Raw genomic sequence first — 19,413 nt, forward strand, 5'->3', positions numbered from 1 at the left:
TGTAAGTATGGCTGAAAAGAATGTGTATTCTGTTATTATTGGGCATTATGTTCTATAAGTATCAACTAAATAAAGTTGGATGATAGTAATATTCAAGAGTTTGGTCTACTTGTTCTATTGATTACAGAGAGAGAAGTATTGAAGTCTCTATAATTGTGGATTTGTGTATTTTTCATTTAAGTTCCACGGTGAATTTTTGCATTAAGAATTTAAATTTATGTTGTTAAGCAAATACACATGTAGAGATTTTTTGGTCCTCATGGAGAATTTACCCCTTTATATTAGGTTTCTTGATCTCTGGTAACACCACTCTTGATATAGACATTTTAAAAAGACATATCAATATAACTATACCAGCTTCTTTCTGATTATTGTTTTGTACAATATATATTTTGCTATTATTTTAAATCTACTTATATCTTTATAATCAAAGTGAGCTTCTGGTAGAAAGCATATATTTAGATTTTGTCTTTTTTATCCAACTAGGTAACTCTGTCCTTTAATTGCTGCATTGAAACTATATTTAATGTTTTTATTGATATAGTTGAATTAAAAACTGCTCTTGCTTACTATTTTCCATTTACTCTATGTTAATTTTTGCACTTTCAGCCTTTTTAAGTGATAATTGACATTTTTATCATTTTATTTTTATCACTGAAAAGCATTTTATTGAGATATGATTGATGTACATAAAGCTGTCTATATTTAATGTATAAAACTTGATGAGCTTGAAGATAAGTATGTACTCATGAAATCATCATTACAATCAACATCATAAATCTGCATGTGACTTCCAAATGTTTCCTTCTTTTCTCTTTATTTAATATTATCATTTGTGATAAGAATATTTAACATAAGAACTTCTTTTAAATATATTTTGAAGTTTATAGTACAGTATTAACTCTAGGGCTTATATTTTATGTTATAGTTTAGACCTTAAATGTCCCCCAAAAGCTCATGTTTTGAAGGCTTGGTCTCTAGCTGATGGCTGGAGGTGGTGGAACCTTTAGAAGGTAGGGTATAGTGGGAGAAAGTTAAGTCATTGGAGGCCTATCCCTCAAGGTGTATTGTGATCCTGGCCCCTTTCCTTTTTTCACTTTCTGACTGCCATGAGGTGAGAAGCTTTGCTTTACCATACATTCCCTGTCACAATTTTCAGCAGCACTATAGGCCTAAAGAATTCAGCCAGGTTACCATAGACTGCAATCTCTGAAATTGTGAACCAAAATAAGTCTTTTCTTCTTTTGTTTACTTCAAGTATTTTGTCATAGTGATGGAAAAGCTAACAGTGTTCAATAGATTGTTAATACTCCTTTTATGTAATCAAAACTTTGACCCTTTGATTAACATCTTGTTTTCCCTTCTCCCAAACCCTGACAATCACTTCCCCTCTCTGCTTCTAATGAGATTGACTGTTTTTGATTCAATTCATTACAGTGCCATATGTTTGTCCTTCTGTGTTTAGGTTATTTTCTTTAGCACAATGATCTCCAGTTTCATCCATGTTGTTGCAAATGACAGGATTTTCTTTTTAAAAACTGAGTGCTATTTCATTGTATATGTATCACAGTTTCTATCATCTGTCAATGGATATTTAAGTTGCTTTTGTGCCTTGACTCTTACGAATAATGCTTCATTGAGTATGAGAGTGTAGATATGTCAAGATAATATTGATTGGCTTATAATTTATACCTCTGTTTTATTTTTATTTTTAATGTTTTCCTAAAGTTACAATATACATTTTTAATTAATTCAAGCTAAACTTCAAATAATGTATCACTTCATATGTAGTGTAAAGGATCTTCCAACAGTATATCCCAAAACCTCCATCCTATTCCTTCTACTATATATTAATTTTATGTGTGCTATAAATAGACAATAAATGAATATTTTTGCTTTGCATAATAAATTATATTTTAGAGCATTTAGGGGTAATAAAATGCATTTTATAAACTCTTATTTATTCCCTTTCCATCAAGAGATTGTGTAGATCCAAGTTTCTGTCTAGTATTGTATTCCTTTTGCTTGGATAACTTCCTTGAGAATTTCTTATGGTGTTAGTTTGCTGATAATTAATTCTCCTAGGTTTTAAAAAATAAAGTCTCTTTCATTTAAAAAAATTATCTTAGTAGATACAGAACTCTTGCAGACAAAGAAAAGTCTTTAAAAGTGTCATTTCATTTAGTTTCTGATGAGAAATTTATTTTTATCTTTGTTCCTTTGTATGTCATATGTCATTAGTTTTATTTTAATGAACTTTAATTTTAGAACAAGTTTAGTTGACAGAAAAACTGCACATATAATATGGTAAGTTATAATACACTGTATACCCAATATCCTCATTATTAATATACTAGTATGTTATATTTTTTAACTGAGTGACCCAATATTGATATATTATTATTAACTCATGTCTATAGCTTATTCAGATTTCTTTAATTTTTACCTAATTTCTTTTTTGTGCTCTAGGATCTCATCTAGATTACTACATTATATTTAGTAATAATGTCTCTGTAAGTGTCGGGGATTTAGCTAGCTGGCATCTCAACTGCCTCTCAAGCACAAGGTCCTGAGTTCGATTCCTGGTACTGAAAATAAAATGTCTCTGTAGATTCTTCTTGGCTGTGAAATTTTGTGGACTTTCTTATTTTTAATGATCTTAATAGTGTTAAGGATTACTGGCCAGTTATTTTATACCATGTTCCTCAGTCTGTATTTATCTGATTTTTTTTTCTCATGATCAGGCTTGAGTTATGAGTTTGGGGGAGGAAAACCACAAGGTAAAGTATTATTTCATAGCATCAAATTATCAATATTACTTTTCACCTGTGATGTTGACTTTGCTAACCTTACAGGGTGGTGTCTGCCAGCTTTCTCGGTTCTAAAGTGACTGCTCTCCTTTTCCCTTTTCTGTTCTTTGGGGTCAACCAATGTGTACATCCATGTTAAGGAACAGGGAGTACTGTTCCTTCTCCTTAGGCCTGAAGTAACTACATAAATTACTTGGAATTTTTCTGCAAAGGATTTGTCTTTTCTCATTTTAATTATTTATTTCTTCAGCTATTTATTTATTTGTTTGTTTATTTATTTATAGCTACCTACAAAATTTTTCCCTTTCTCTTTTCTTTGCATTTTTTTTGGTGATTTGAATAAGATGTATTCAGTGTTCATATTTTTATTTGGTTTACTTTCTCGTTTTATACAAAATAAAACAAGATCCTTCTTAATGTTCTTCGTGTTTCTTGGATCCATGGTTTGGCATCTGTCATTAAGTTTGGAAAAATTTTAATCATTAACCCTTGAAAATGGGAAGGGGATTGAGACATGGAGAGAGTGGCGAAAGATGGGAGAGGGAAGGGAAATAAAAAGAATGAAGCTGTGTTATGTACACATACCAACTCCTTATGATCAATGTCATCATTACATACTACAAATGTACTAATAAAAACTAACATTTTTGATCATTATATCATCAAATATTTCTTCTGTTATGATTCTTTCCTCTTCTTGTAGAATTCCAATTAAATATACATTAGATATGCCTTAAATGTTCTATTCTGCTTTTCTTCTTTTTTCTACTTTTTTCCCCATCTTTCTGGGTAATGTTGGTAATTTGTACTGACCTATTTCAGGTCACATCTACTTATAGTCCATTAGAAGGTATTCTTCATCTCTGTTACTGTGTTTTTTATTCCTAGCATTTCTCCCTGAATCTATCTTGTAGTTTCTAACTGTCTGGGAAAATAGTCATATGTTCATGCATGTTATCTTCTTTTCCCATTAGCGCTTTTAGCATATTAATTATAATTACTTTAAATTTCCTGTTTATACTTTCAGCGTATATCTCATATCTGGTCCTGGTGCTAATGATTTACTTTTGACACTGTGTTGTTTTTCTTGCTTTATTTTTATGATGTATACTTTTGTTGAAAGCTGTATACCTATTCAATTGTAGATATGAGAGGAAGTAGGTTTTATAGCTATAAATGAACATATTTCTTTCTGCTGAGATTTTAATGTGGATTATTGAGCCAACTTCAAGAACTAAGCAGGAACAGAGGATTGCTATTGCTTTGATTACCTACAGTGCATCATAGCCTTCAGTTTCCCCTGTAATACTTTATGTTTGGGGTGGAGGGCGCTTTGCCAGTCAAACTTTTCTTAATGTCCATCCTCATCTTTAGGTCTTTCTTTTACACTAAACCTCAAAGTATTTTTTCAAACTCATATAATTTTCCAAGTACTAATACACTGTAACTTGTTACTTGATCACTGTTACAATAATGGTGTGGTATCAGAAGTACATTTTTTTTTGTTCTCATTAAGCTTGTTTGGGAAAGGCACTTTATCTCTGGAGACCTTTTTCTATAAATTTTTCAATTTTATATAGTATAAATTTTTAAGGATCTGGGGGAGATAAATCCAAAATTGAGGTTGTGCACCTATTAGGTGACAGACCCAGTGCCAGAAGCTTGGGATAAAAATGTGATTATGACTTGACTTTTGCCATTCAAAAACCCTGAAGCAGAGCACAAACACAAACTGGTAAATATGACAACCTAGTACAAGTCATGACATTAGACCTTTATTGGTGTTTTGAAACCCAACAGAGACCCACTTTACTCAATGCAGATGGGAGTAATGGTCAGGAAATTCTTTCTGTATGAAATCCATCTAGACATCTCTTCAAGTAATTTTACTTTGTGATTGTTCAGACAAGATAATGGTTTGAGATGTGAGAGGGGAAAACCTGCAGATTTGAAGAAAGACCTACAAGAGGTAGATAAGGGAAATGTAGAGAAATACAGTGCCTTCTGGAAATTGCAGTCTTCTTATTACCCCAATTATCTTAATGATGTTGTCTCTAGAAAAGTCAAAACTTTTTAATTCATACAAATCTGAAATCTAAAATTTCAAATTTGGCTTTCTTACCTCTGATGTAAGAAAGCTTGGGAAAGTAATTTCCTTGAGGCTCAGATTCATATATGAAACTTCAGTGATGTTTCTTATCTCATTGGATTCTGTTAACATTATGTGAACATCAGGCTTTTTGTAAAAAAAGAAAAACTCTATTTGAGGAGCTACTATTATTATTATTGCTTTGTTATTTACAGCCACCAAACTGAATTGTTTGAATTGAATTGAACTGTAGATATCAAGACAATAAGCTCATTTCAATATCTTCTGAGAAGTTCACTTGGAAATGAAAAGCATCTGTCCTTCTACAAGTTATTCCTGGAGGGACTAATTCTATGTTTATGGTGAGGAAGCAGCTTTCAAGTCAGACTCCATAAAAATACATCTAAGAACTCAACTCTTGCGGTCATCTTTTCTAAGTGCCTAGGTATCAGAGTTTTCTTCAGCAAGCATATAGGCTTCATAGAGTTCATAAGTCCACAATGACTTGGCCATAGGTACTCATTTGGTACATCCAACCACCAAACTGGAATATGATACTGCATTTTCTGGGCAGGATTAAAAGTGAGCTCCCTTGGCTCAGATGGACCTTGCAATCAAAGACAAGAAGGCTGTAATTCAAATGCCACTCAACAATCATGCCAGGAATAATGGAAAGTGAGACGAGTGCCCTCCTTTGGTGATTAGCAATTTGCTCAGAAGATGAGCAGAAGGCAGCACTGGCTCTCTAGCCCTGTTCCTTCCTTTAGCATATAATCCAGTATGTTTTAGGAATGGAATATCAGTGATGTAGCTATGGCAAATTCTTTAGAAATCTGTATTTTATCTTCTTCACAAATAGAAACTAGTTAAGGTTAAAGGGCTGGGTAGTTGAGGGGTACTTCTGTGCCAGTCTTCACCCAGTCTTTTTTCTTTCATTTGTTTAACCATTCATCATAAAAGTATTTAATATTTTGGAATTCTTTTTGTTCCCTACAGGAGTTTATGGTGTGGTGAAGGAACACAAACACTAATCAAATAACAACAAACATAAATGTATTTTAGAGGTGATTCCTGCAAAAGAAAGTTATCTAATGTGATGAATTCTTGTAAGTCTTCTTTAAATGAAACCAGTTTTGAACTAGAGGAGCTCATCAGGATAGGAACTAGAATGAAATAACTGACAACTTCTTGAACAGCATGTGCAAGTGTCCTGGGGACAGATGGGAAACTGCCTTTTATGGGTTGAAAGAAAAGCAGTGAGGCTCTTGCATAGGGATGACAAAGTGCTGCAAAATAAAGCTGGAAATATGGGAAGATGCAGGCCATGCAGGATGTTGCAAAGTATCTGAAAAGTTTAGGTTGTCATCCAAAGGTCTATGGAAACCATTGAAAAGCTTTTAAAGAATTAATTTTACTGGTACATTTTAGGTATAAGATATAATGACATTCATCATTGGAAATTTGCACCTATACGTAATCTCTCTTGGTTCTTATTTTTTCCACCTTCCCCTGGCCTCTCTTCGACCCCTCCATCCATCCCTATATGCAAAGACTTTGTTTCCATTTTTTCATTTTCTCATATTAATTCCATTCCCTTCTTTCCTTTCCCCAATACCTCCCACTTCCCCTTCCCCTTTGCCCCTTTTATTCCTATGTCACATTATCTATTACACCATTTAGACTTACACTTTCAGTTTCTCACACTAGAGAAAGTATTCAGTATTTACACGTGTGTCCTATTTATTTCACTTAAGAGTATTGCCTCAATGTGCATCCATTTTGCTATAAATGTCTCCAATTTCTCACTTTTTATGACTGATTAGTACTCCATTTTATTAAAAAACCACATTTTCTTCATCCAGTCTTCAGTTGATGGGCATTTGGGCTGTTTCCAAGATGTAGCTATTACAAACTGTGCTTCTATGAATATGAGTCCACATATATCACTGTGGCATGTTTCTTTTAATTTTTGGGGGAAAATACCCAGCAGGGGAATAGCTGGGTCAAATGGGACTTCCAGTCCTAGTTCTTTGAGGTATCTCCATAGTGGATGCACCAGTCTACACTCCCACCAGCAGTGGAGCAGCATTTGTCATTCCCCACAGCCCCGCCAGCATTTGTTATTGGTTGATTTCATGATAGCAGCCATTCTTTCTGGGGTGAGGTGGAGTCTCAGCATTGTTTTCATTTGTATCTGTCCAATGACCAGGGATGTTGAATATATTTTCATGTTTATTTGCTATTTCTAATTCTTTGTCTGAGAAATGTCTGTTCATTTCAAATGCCCATTTTTGGATTGGGTCTTTAAGTTTTGGAGGTCTGATTTTTTAAAGTTCTTTATAGATTCTAGATAGTAGGCCTTTGTCTGAAGAACAGCAGGTGAAAATTTTTTCCCACATTGTGAGTTGTCTCTTCACTCTATTGGTGGTTTCTCTTGCTGTTCAGGAGCTTTTTAATAAGTAGACATCCCACTTGTTGACTGTTTGCACTAGTTCACAGACAACTGAGGTTTTGTTCATAAAATCTTTTCCTACACCAATGTCTTCAAGAGTTCTACCTAGGAGGATATTGACCAGACTGGTTTCTGGCATGCCTGTCCGCTTGCGAGAAGAAATTTTATTATTTTATCTGAATTCTGTGTCTCTGTGTGTTTCTTTCCGAGATTTCTGCAACATTTGGTGCGTTGGCCGGGAATCGGGAATGAAATAGCCCTTTTGGGCATAGGCCCGAACCCCACCAGAGGGAGCGGCTCTCTGTCTCCTACAGAGGAAAGGTGCGCCCCTGGGACTAATTTCCTAGGCTCCCCAACAGGACACAGAGATCTGCTCACCATTGGAGGTTTGCCCGAACCCAAGAAGGAGACTACAGAAGGAGGACTGCTGCTGTTGGTGTCTTGTCTGTCTCTTTCCTTTGCTGGGTGAGAAACCCCGGGAAACCCCCAAGTCGTTAACTTTCAGTTTCGCCTTATGCATTTGGACTCTGTAACTTTGGGCAAATACGGCGCAGGGGCCTGATCACCCCTTGTGCTTTGCCATTTGGAAAGATAGCTCCTCCTATTTGTTTTGGTTCACTTTGTGAACGTTGGGCAAACATAGTGCAGGGGCCTGATCACCCCTTGTGCTTTGCCATTTGGGTAGATAGCTTCTTTCATTTGTTTTGGTTACGATTAGGGGGTCACCGGGAGGGAATGTGATAACTTCTGAATAAATGTGTGAGTGAAAGAGTTCTCGATAGGAGAGTGTGTGGAACAAGCTGTGGAACAAGACAGAGGGAGGAAGCACTTGCACTTAAAGAGTCCTCCCCGAGTTCTAGAATTTGTGTGTGGTCGCGTTTAACAAAGGCACAATGGTGAGCTTAGGTGACAGCCCACCTTAGCCTGAACGGACCTTAAAATGGCCGAGAAGCCCGCAACCAGGCAGTTGAGCGAGTGATCCCCCACCTTTGTTTGTCTTGCATCTCTGTACAAGGGTACCCATATAGGCACCAACACTGATCGGCCGATCATGGGGACAGAAACATCTCATCCTACTGTTTTGGAATGCATGCTTAGGAATTTTAAGAAAGGTTTTACTGGAAATTATGGTATTAAGATGAAACCCCAAAACTTAGAGCCTTTTGTGAGTTAGAATGGCCCAGCTTTGCCTAGCTTGGCCAACTGAGACATCCCTAGGTGAGGGTCTCCTCTGGTCTGTCTGGCTAACAGTCACCACCCCTGGAAGGGAATATTCAGATCAATTTCCCTATATTGATTTATGGCTCAAAATTGTGCCTCCTTGGCTTCATATGTGCACCACGGAAGCAAAAAGCAACATCCTGGTCCTCTGTCAGAAAGGGGACGATGCTGAAAAGTAACCGGTTCTTTCAGATCCAGACGGAGAAAATTTAGACTTTCCCCCTCTTTTTGAGTTGCTAAATTCACAGGTTTGGAGGAGGTGGGGACAAAAGCATGAAAACTGCTTGGCTTCAGAGCACCGTGCTGTGGTCAGACTCAGAGAGGAACAAATAGGACTTACACTCAAATTTTAAAAATTAGTAAGGAAAAATAAATAATGGATTAAAAACAGCTAAAAAAAGCTCTGAAGGACATAAAGCCAGAGAAAGTAAGAAATTTTACAAGGGTTACAAATTTTAGTTAATTGATAAATGTATCTGTGTTTCAGTTTGAAAAGTTAGAAATTTTAGTTAATTGATAAATATGTTTCAGTTTGAAAAGTTACAAATTTTAGTTCATTGATAAATGTATCTGTATTTCAGTTTGAGTTGATGTTTAATTGGTGTGCTTAAAGTATTGTACATTGCAAATTCTTCAATTGTAATTATAAGGTTAACTCTTTTCTGGACTTTATTGATAAAAAAAAAAACCCTCAAGGTTACTACCATTCAATTGGCAGCCAACCAAATTTAAAGTGTAACAGTCTGAGAATGAACAAAGGGACACTTTAAAATTTTAACAGCTAAAGACTAGTTTGTGATAAAAGGCCTATAGTGAGATAAAAGATATATATTTAAAAGAGATACACTTTTGATATAAAAAATTGTGTATGTTTGCCTTGTTAAAATGATAGAAAGATATACAAGACCAGAAGGTCTAGGTATGTCAAAAGATGCGTGAAAGTGATTTATCAAAAAAAATGTATGTTTGTTGGTTTCAACTATGTTATAAAAGGTTTAAATATGTTTACATTAGTTGTTATCAAAGGGTTAAAGTCTAAATATGTTACTATAATATGTGTACATTGGTCATCTTCAAAGGGTTTAAGAGCCAACAGGTTACAATATGACCTGCTTTATAGTGAGTTGGAAAAAAACTGTTGGAAAAAGGCACAAATATGTCAGACCAAGGTGCGATATTTGAGATTTGACTTTAAAAAGGATAAAAAAAGAGGCTTGGTCCAGAGAAAAAGGTCATTTATTCTCTGCCAAGACCCCTCCAAAATGCTTCAATTATTTGATTCCATCTTTGCTATCCATTGTCCTAATTGGGAGGACTGTGAAAAACTTTGTAGAACTTTGTTAACCTCTAAAAAATACAGAGAGTTTTAGGAAAAATTAAAAAGTTAACGCCACTAGAATATCGGGTGCTATGCAGAATCCAGATGCTTGATATGAACAGCAATTCCCAGTAAGGTGTGGCCCAATTGGGATCCTAATACCCAAGCAGGACAGGAAAACTTGAGAAATTATCAGAGAGCCCTTTTAGCAGAAATGCAGGCTGCAAGTGAAAGGCCTACAAATATGATTAAAGTGCTAGAAACACAGCAGGAGCCCAATGAGAGCCCTGAGAGATTTTATGAGTAGTTCAGTAAAGTGTACAGAATGTATACACCTTTTGATCCTACTGTTCCTGAAAACCATCAGCTAATTAATACAACTTTCGTAACCCAGTCAGCACCAGACATTAGAAGGAAAATCCAAAGGCAGGAGACTTGGGAAGGCATGAATATAACACAATTGTTGCAATTAGCTGGGAAAGTGTATGTGAATAGAGAGACAGTGAAAGAGAAAGAGATCCAGGAAGGAAGATAGCAGTAGCTATGGGAGCCAAAGAAGAGAAAGAAAAAGAAAGACAAGGCTCAAGGAAAAGAAAAAGCAGGACTTGAAGGAAAGGAAGGATGCTGGCACATTGTTGCCTGTGATGAGGACAGTGACAGACACACACTGGGCTCAATGCAGCTAGGCCCCATGAGCCCATGGTTGATATATAGATAGGGGGCCAAAATATGTCCTTAATGGTGGAGAGTGGCGCAGAACATTCAGTAGTAACAGCTCCAGTTGCCCCTCTGAGCGGAGAGCGCATCCAAATGATTGGTGCCACTGGAATTTCAGAAAAGCGCCAGTTCTGCTATGAAAGGACATGTGAAATTAGAGGACATAGAGTGAAACATGAATTCTTGTATATGCCAGAATGTCCTAGCCCCTTACTAGGAAGAGATTTATTATCTAAATTGGGAGCTACAATAACTTTCACCCAATGAGGAAATGCATCTCTGCATTTAGCCCAGGAAGAGATCTCGTCATGATGGTAACAACTAAAAGAGAGGGTGAATGGCAGTGTTACAATGAGGATGATGTTTTCCAGGCTCTGCAAGAATTAAGAGCTATGTTTCCTAGAGTACTGGCAGAGGAATCACCCCCAGGCTTAGCTAAGAATCATCCACCCACAGTTATAAAATTAAAAGACAATTCAGCCCCATTAGTGTAAAACAATACCCAATGTCCAGGCAAGCCCAAATTGGAATTAAACCCCATATCATGAGATTAAAGGAATTTGGACTTATTAGAGAATGTATGTCACCTTGGAACACCCCTTTGCTGCCTGTTGGGAAACCCGATGGGGACTATAGGCCAGTGCAAGATCTATGGGCTGTAAATGACAAAACAGTAACGCTGCACCCCGTGGTCCCTAACCCCTATGCTTTGTTGGGTCTGATAACTCCAGAAACAGCATGGTTTACTTGTTTGGATTTAAAAAATGCCTTCTTTTGCCTTCTCATCACTCCCCTCAGTCAACCCATCTTTGCATTTGAATGGGAAGACCCAAGTGATGGGAAAAATACTCAGTTTACTTGGACTAGATTGCCACAGGGACTTAAAACTCACCCACACTTTTTGGGGAAGCCCTAGCCAAGGACTTGCTTGCCTTCCCTGTAGAACAATATAGCTGTGTCCTACTACAGTATGTGGCTGACTTACAGTTATGCAGCTCAACCCAAGAACGGTGCTGGGAAGTTACCAAAAAGTTGTTGCTGCACTTACAAGAAAACTGGATATAAGGTATCATGGGGAAAAGCCCAGATTTGTGTACAGCATGTTAAATATTTAGGATTTCAAATAACACAGGGCATGTGTTGCCTAGGAGATGAAAGGTTATTAGTGCCATCCCTATACCCCAAACAAACAGCTGAGAGAGTTTCTTGGGGCATCAGGCTTCTGTAAATTTTGGATTCCAGGCTTTACAGAAATCTCTAAACTCCTTTATGAAGCCCTAAAGGGACAAGAGGAAAATCATCTGCATTGGACTGTAAAAGAGGAGGAAGCTTTAAAAAAAAAATTTAAAAATTGACTTAGGCAGCCACCCCAGCCCTATGCATACCAGATGTAAAGCGGCCTTTCACTCTATATGTGACTGAAAAAAACCCAGGTGGCCCTTGGAATGTTGACCCAAGAAGTAGGCCCATGGAATAAACCAGGAGCATATTTGTCCAAGAATTTAGATTCAGTATTAAAAGGATGGCCTTATTGCTTTTGGACCTTAGCAACTTCGGTTCTGTTGATTCAAAAAAACAGACAAGCTGACTTTAGGTCAGGAACTGACTGTGCAGGTTCCACACCCAGTCCTAGAACTGCTAAACAGAAGGGAGCATCATTGGCTCTCAAATAATTGGGTTACTTAGTATTAAGCCCTTTTCTGTGAGAAACCCCACTTGTGGTTTATTTCTATAAAAACTTTAAATCCTGATGCCTTCTTGCCCACGGAGACAGGCCTTCCTGATCATGACTGCTTGAGTGTCACTGATGAGCTCTTTTCCAGCTGCCCTGACTTGCAAATGACACCTTTGTCCGATGCTGACCTCGTTCTGTTCACGGATGGGAGCAGCTTCGTGGAAGATGGGGTTCATCATGCTGGATATGCGGTAACCATGAAGGATGAGGTGGTCCTAGCCAGGGCTGTTGGTGCAATGTGCTAAGCTCTGGGCACTCATACAGGCACTCTGATGGGTAAAGGGTAAAAAAGGTATAGATAGATAGATAGATAGATAGATATAGATATAGATATATATAGATATATGGACTTTTGCTATGCATTTGCTACATTATACATCATTGACATGATTTACCAAGAGTGAGGTCTTCTCATGGCAGAAGGGAAGCTAATTAAAAATAAACAGGAAATTATACAGTTGCTAGAAACAGCGTGGAAACCTAGCAAAGTCACAGTAATATATTGTTCAGGACATCAGAAAGGCAAAGACTTCATGGCACAAGGTAGCAATAAAGCTGATGCTGAAAGCAGAGAAAGACAACACACTCAAAGCCCTGCTCTCACCACTCCGGAGGCTGGTGAGTCAATGCATGGCTGAAGAATAAAAGTACCAACAAGGCCGACATGGATTATTGCATTGTGCCAGATCACCACTGCCTTAAGTTTCTTTGTTTTCAAACTACAGGTGTTTAGGCCTAGTTATGAAAAGTTTGATGAACAATATGTGACTTTTAAAATGGTAAAATGGGAACCAGAAGGCTATGCATTTACAATATTCTTTGATAAAAACATTATGGGGGACCTGGGATAACTTCTGACTGTGGGGTGCTATTCTAATGAAAAATTATATTGCAAAGAGAAAACACAAGTTTGGATCAAAGACTCCCTGTTGGATGAGCCACAGGTAATTGTAACAATTGTAAACAAGGTCAATGTAATCCTATATCTATGTATATGCCAGCCCCATGGCATCTTATTTGGCTACAAGGAGTAATATATTTCATTAGGACAAGAAGTTTAAAAAGATCTTGAGGAAATTCGAGACACACTTCAGGCTTTAGAAACTCAACTAGATTGACTGGCCAATGTCATTACAAAATAGGTGTACTCTTGCTTTGCTCAGAAAGGAGGAACTTGCTTATTTCTTGGTGAAGAGAGTTGTTAATATGCTAATAAATCTGGTGTAGTACAAGAATCACTAGGCAAACTGAAAGATCAGATCAAGGTTCTTGATGAGAAATTTGGTATAGGAGAGCTGTCCTGTGAGATTAATTTTACTTGGGCAGAATGAAAAAACTTGGATAGGACCTCTTCTGAGTCCCATTCTTGTTATAATATTACTATTAATGTTTGGTCCTTGTGTCATCCAATGGATTTCAAAATTCTAGTGTTAAAAAATGGAGATAAACTGGATAGAATTTGTAATGGATAGAAGAATTATCCCAAAGTAAACAGAGGGAGAAGTGATATGGAAAAGTTTTAGATAACTTAATAGATTGAATATTAAGGTAGTTGTAGAAGCAAAATAAGTAATGTGTTCTTTTAAGATTTGCTTTTCCTGTAACTCTTTGTTTAAGGTGAAGATTATCTGACTCTAACCAGTAACTTCATTAACCTAACAAAGTTACCATGCCAGGGTGAATTTACAATGTATATGGCCTATCTTGTGTCTGTGACTTGTAAATAGGAGCTGGAATTGTATTTACATATCAAAGACCACTAGGGATGAGATAATGGCTAAAAAGGATATAAAAAGGGAAATGTTGAACAAAGGGCATGGATATTGACCAGACTGGTTTCTGGCATGCCCGTCCTCTCGCGAGAAGAAATTTTATTATTTTATCCAAAAAAAAAAAAAAAAAAAAAAAAAAGAGTTCTACCTAACCTCTGTTCCAGCCGGTTCAGCATTTCTGTTTTAATATTTAGATCTTTAATCCATTTTGATTTTAGTTTAGTGCATGGTGAGAGATATAGGTCTAGTTTTAATCTTTGGCAAGTTGAAACCCAGTTTTTCCAGCACCATTTATTAAAGAGGCTATCTTTCTTCCAGTGAGGGTGTTTGGCTCCTTTGTCAAAGATGAACTGACTGAGTGTGTCTGGTGTTGTTTCTGCATCTTCTAATCTGTTCCACTGGTCCTCAGGTCTATTTCTTTGCCAGTACCATGCTGTTTTTATCACTGTAGCTTTGTAGTATAGTTTCAAGTCAGGGGTTGTGATAGCCCTTGCCATGTCTCTGTTACCTGGAATTGGCTTTGCTATTCTGGGTCTCTTTTTGTTCCACATGAATTTTTGGATTGTTTTCTCAAGGTCTGTGAAGTATATTGCTGGGATTTCAATTGGGATTGCATTGAATCTATATATCAGTTTTGGAAGTATGGCCATTTTCACTATGTTGATCCTTCCTATTCAGGAGCAGGGGATTTCTTTCCATGTTCTGATATCGTCTTCAATCTCTCTTTTCAGAGTGTTATAATTTTCAGAAAGAGGTCTTTGATTTCTTTTGTTAGATTGATTCCTAGATATTTCAGTTTTTTGGATGCTATTGTGAAAAGAATTGTTTACCCTATTTCTGTCTCAGTGAGTCTGTTGTTCATGTAGAGGATAGTTGTTGATTTATGTGTGTTGACGTTGTATTCAGCTACTCTACAGAATTTGGTTGTTAAGTCTAGCAGACTTTTGGTGGAGTTCTTGGTGTCTACTATATACAGTATCATGTCATCTGCAAATACTGACAATTTGACTTTTTCATTTCCTATCTTTATTCCTTTTATTTCTTTCTATTTTCTACTTATTGATGTTTTCAAAACTATATTGAACAGAAGTGGTGATAGTGGACATCCTTGTCTTGTTCCTGATTTTAGTGTGAAGGGTTTCAGTTTTTGACCATTTAGTATGATGTTGTCTCTTGGTTTTTCATGGATGGCTATTATCAGATTGTGATAGAGACTGTCTATTCCAATTTTTTAGGGTTTTTATTATGAATGCATGTTGTATTTTGTCGAATGCTTTTTCTGCATCTATTAAAATGGTTGTATGGTTTTTGTCCTTGGCTCTATTGATATATTACATTGATTTGTGTATGTTGAACTATCCCTGCATCCCTGGGTTGAATCCCACTTGGTCAGGATGTATGATCTTCTTGATGATCTTCTGCATTCTGTTTGCCAGTAACTTATTAAGGATTTTTGCATTTATGTTCCTTTGTGAGATTGGCCTATAGTTCTCTTTTTCAGTTGGGTCTTTCTCTGCTTTTGGGATCAAGGTGATGGTTGCTTTCAGGAATGAATTTGGGAGTATAGGTTCCCTTTCAATTTACTTGAAGAGTTTAAAGATTAGTGGAGGTAGTTCCTTTCTAAATGTCTTGCAGAATTCAGCAGTGAAGTCATCAGGACTTGGGCTTTTGTTAGTTGGTAAGTTTTCATTATGTTTTCAATTTCATTGGTTTACATTGGGTTGTTTAGAATTTTTAGGTCTTCTTCATTCAACTTTGATAAGTCATACTCACCTAGGAATCTGTCCATTTCATCTGTGTTTTCCGTCTTATTCGCTATAGGTTCTGGAAGTAGGCGTTGATGATCCTCTGGATTTCTGCTGAATCCATTGTAATTTCACCATTTTCATTCCTAATTGCATGGATTTGGGCCTTTTCTTTCCTTTTTCTGATGAGATTGGCTAAGGGTTTGTCAATTTTGTTTATTCTTTCAAAGAAACAACTCTTGGCTTCATTAATTTTTTTGTATTGTTCTCTTAGTCTCCATTGCATGGATTTCTGCTCTGATCACTATAATTTCCTCTGTTGTATGAGCTTTGGGTTTGTCCTGCCCTTCTTTTTCTGGAACCTTGAGGTTAAGCATCAGGTTGTTTAATTGGACTCACTCTGTTTTCCAAATATGAATATTCACTGCTACAAATTTCCCTCATAAGACTGCTTTCATTGTGTTCCATAGATTCTGATGTGTTGTATTGTCATTGTTATTTAATTGAAGGAACTGTCTGATTTTTAAAATTTTGTCTGTTACCCATTGATTATTCAGAAGTGTGTTGTTCAATTTCCATGAAAGTTTTGTGGTTTCTTTTGCTATTGATCTCCAATTTCATTGCACTATGGCCTGATAATATACAGGGGATAACTTCAATTCCTTTGCACTTATGTAAACATGTTCTATGAGTGAGTATGTGGTCTATTGTGGACAACGACTCATGTACAGCTGAAAAAAATGTGTATTCTGATTTTGTGGGGTAGAACACTCTGTAAACATCTGTTAAGTTCATTTGTTCAATAGTTTGATTAAATTCTAGTATTTCATGGCTTATTTTTTCTCTAGATTATCTATTTGTGACAGTGGGGTATTAAGGTCCCCCACTACTATTGTATTAGTGCTTATGTGATTTTTGATGTCCATTAGTATTTGTTTTATATAGTTCAGTGCACTAGTGTTAGGTGCATATATGTTTATGATTGTCATCTCTTCCTCTTGGATTGTTCCCTTTACAAGGATGTAGCATCCTTTGCTTCTCTTAATCAATTTTGGTTTGAAATCCACCTGATCTACAAAGAAGATAGCTACTCCTGCTTTTTTGGGGGGTTCCTTTCACATGGAGTATTGTTGTCTACCCTTTAACTTTCAATCTATGAGTTTCTTTTTGAATTAAGTGTGTTTCTTGTATACAGTATATTGTTGGATCTTGATTCTTGACTCATTCTGACAGTCTATTTCTCTTGATTGGTGAATTGAGACCATTAACATTGATAGCTATAACTGATACGGATTGACTTATCATTGTCATGACTTTTTCTTTTTGTTGGATTCTCCCTTTTGGGTTTAATTTCTTGTCCTGCCTGATGGATTCATTCTTCTGGGCTTCCTGGGCTTGTGATCCTCATTGTCTTTTCCTAGGATATTGTCTAAAATTTTTTGGAGTGCTGGTTTGGTATTCATGAAGTTCCTCAGGTGCTCTTTGTCATGAAAGTATCTTATTTCTCCATCAATTTTGAAAGATAGTTTTGCAGGGTATATCATTCTGGGCTGGAGGCTGTTTTCCTTTAGGGCTTGGAATATGTCACTCCAAGCTCTTCTTGCCTTGAAGGTTTCCCTTGAGAAGTCTGCTGTGATTCTGATGGGCTTTTCTTTGTATGTGATTTGTTTCTTTTTTCTAAGTGCTTGTAGAATTTTGTTCTATTGCATTTCTGGAACCTTAACAGTTAAATGCCTATGTGTAGGGTTTTTTTGATCAAGGCTATTTGGAGTCCTATATGCCTCACTTATCTGTATGTCAAATTCTTTTCCCCTTCTTGGGAAATTTTCTGCCATCACTTCTGTGAACAGTTTTTTAATGTCGTTTGCACTCTCTCCTATTTCTTCATTGACTCAAATCAGTCTTATGTTATTCTTCTTTGCATCATCTAGCAGCTGCTGGATTGATTTCTCATGGTCCCTTACAATTTTAAAGAAATTTTTCTTTTCCTAGTCACTAATTGCAATCTTATCCTCTATATCTGAAATTATGTCCCCATATTGGCTCATTCTGCTGTGTAGACTTTTGAAGGAGTTTTTAATGTCCTGTATTTCTGTTTTCATCTGTTTTATGGATTCCATTTGTTTCCTATGTTGGTATTCCATCATGTTCTTCAGCTCCTCTATTTTTTTTATCTGTGTCCTCTCTAGATTTATTAATCATGTCTTGCACTATGGACGCAATCTCTGCTGTTATCTGAGAAATTATTTCTGATTTCATTATTTCCAGATCTTCTTTTGTTGCCAGTTCAGGGTGTTCAAGTGGTTGAGTATCAGAGTGTTCCATCTCGTTTCCCTTTGCAGTTGCTGTAGGTGATCTGGAAGTCAGGTTTTGAGGCTTCTTTACATGTCTTCTGATTTCGCCATGGGGAGGGGTGCTGCTGGCACCTCTGAGGCTCACCTCCTCTGGGCTGGGAACAGTGCTATGCAGCCCAGAAGCCTCCTGGTCTGCACTCTTCTTTTTATTTTTCTATTTTTGATACCAGATCGAACTGGGATCTTGCACTTGTGAGGCAGGTGGCAGAACCAATGAGCTAAATCTCCAGGCATTGAAGAGTTTTAAGTGGGGCATGGTGGGGTCTAATTTGAAAATATCACAAGTGTTAAAATGTGGAGTGGACAGGAAATGCCTGTGTGGGAAACTGGTTAGAAGATTCTGGTTTTGGTTTTCTTTTGTAGCTGGAAGAAACTTGAATAAGTACAAATTCTCAATGGGATAGATTCAAATGAGAGGGAAATTCTGAATGTAAAAGAGAAAGAACAGCTAATGAAAGACCAATGCAACAATGAGAACAATGGCCTTAGGAAGGACTAATTCTATTCTAAAGAAGGGAAAAAATGAGGTGCAAATGCAGAGTTCACTGAGGGAATTTTAGGCTTGTGGCTTTAGTTTCTCTGTAAAGTAGGTTGTGAGATCATTTGTTGAAAGTGAGAGGGAAAGTAGGGTATTAAAAATCAAATCAGATGTGTAAGCAACATAAAGAAAGTTTGAAAAAATTCACTTGAGAGATGGAAGCAAGAAGAGATGCATATAGGAATCCTGCTGATGTGCATTGAGTGCATGTTGATTTTGATGTTCATGACTTTACAGTGATGCTGACCTGCTTGCTATGTTACTTTCTTCAGCAATAGTTGTCTGGGTTCCTGCACAAAGAAGTAAAAGACAGTTGGGTTGAGACACTTGGTGATATAATGACACAGAGGAAGTGAGTTTAGGGCAGTTGCAAATATGTTTTTTTTAATAGGAGATGATGTATCATGGAATTAAAGCTTGGAAAAGAAGAATTTGAAAAAAATGTCTGATATATTGGAAGAAAGCACAATGACCAATGGATGGAGGAACTGAAGAGGTTGGAAAACATTTTTAGAGGAGTCACAAGCAAGTTGGAATGAAAGGAGTATGTTGGAAACTGATTAAGAGATTTTGGTTGTAGATAGGGTTTGGGTGATGACAAGTTCCAGGGTAGTGTTGGTAGATAATTCTCCACAAATATTTTTGTGTTTCTGCACAGACTG

The sequence above is a fragment of the Heterocephalus glaber genome, unplaced genomic scaffold (genome assembly GCF_053883595.1).
Source record: "Heterocephalus glaber isolate CG9 unplaced genomic scaffold, H.glaber_assembly_v1.0 deba00001666, whole genome shotgun sequence".
NCBI classification, from domain to species: domain Eukaryota; kingdom Metazoa; phylum Chordata; class Mammalia; order Rodentia; family Bathyergidae; genus Heterocephalus; species Heterocephalus glaber.